Source organism: Aplysia californica, unplaced genomic scaffold (genome assembly GCF_000002075.1).
Source record: "Aplysia californica isolate F4 #8 unplaced genomic scaffold, AplCal3.0 scaffold00176, whole genome shotgun sequence".
NCBI lineage: Eukaryota > Metazoa > Mollusca > Gastropoda > Aplysiida > Aplysiidae > Aplysia > Aplysia californica.
In genome coordinates this window covers 94,269-95,187 of record NW_004797446.1, presented here as the reverse complement: position 1 = coordinate 95,187, position 919 = coordinate 94,269, and the positions used below count along the sequence as shown (strand labels likewise).

Sequence of the window (919 nt, the reverse complement as noted above, 5' to 3'; positions counted from 1 at the left end):
TGTGTGTGTGTGCGCGCGCGCGTGTGTGTGTGTATGTGTGTGTGTGTTGGGGAAGGAAATAATATTATATCAAAGCCCGTCGGTTTTTCATTTCAATCTCCGCACTGAAAAACCCCCAAGAACGGCGGCCTCCTTACCCCCCATGCATGCATGAGCTACTCTTTTCGTTATTCGCTCGGTTACAAAAATACCCTTATTATTAGATCTACCTAATAAGACGCAGGCAAAAGTCGGCAAACAATCTTGAGCGAACTGAATATTGCCTGAGAAACTTCTCAGCTGTGACGCACAACATGCGAGGAGGAATTCCTACGTCATCGTTCGATGTGTCCGTCTTGTCACAAGACCAGTGGCGTGTTAAGACAATATAACACAGATCGACACACTAAATGACTCATCTGGAAGTCGCCCCCCCCCCCCCACACCTTCTTTTTTTCCCTTCAAAGGTGGAATAATTCACTAGATTCTAAAGCGTCTGCACGTGCTCGTACATGTGTAATTATTTACTTTGATGTATGGTCTCTGTTGCTTTCTTCCTTCTTCCGCCTTTACTCTTACCTCTTACTTTATTTTCAAAGTGGGTCAGATAGCAGAGAAGATTCTGAGCCCGACCCGGATAACATATTTGTTGTAATACTATACACAGAATACATTTTAAAAACTACAGACAACCTGGATTTTGATTTGTCAGTGCACTAAATATTTTTTTTAATAAAGACAAATAAACATTATTAGCTGGGCCCCCTTTCGATGAAAGGAATGATCGGCGGTGCCTATACGTTCTTACACTAACCGTTCTCTGACCGTCTAGGCCGGTGCTTTAATATCAACTAAAAGTCATTGACCTACTATATTTACGCTCTAATGGAATGGGGCAATAAATCTTGAGAGAAGCAAAAAATTATAAGGTCTAGATCTA

The 919-nt window shown here is 41.9% G+C and overlaps 1 protein-coding gene across 3 annotated transcripts in view; it reads left to right on the top strand.

The window, feature by feature from the left end:
- The window catches only part of LOC101851579, a 59,534-nt gene that overhangs the window by 36,162 nt on the left and 22,453 nt on the right, over positions 1-919 (top strand). The gene's annotated exons all lie outside the window — the stretch shown is intronic.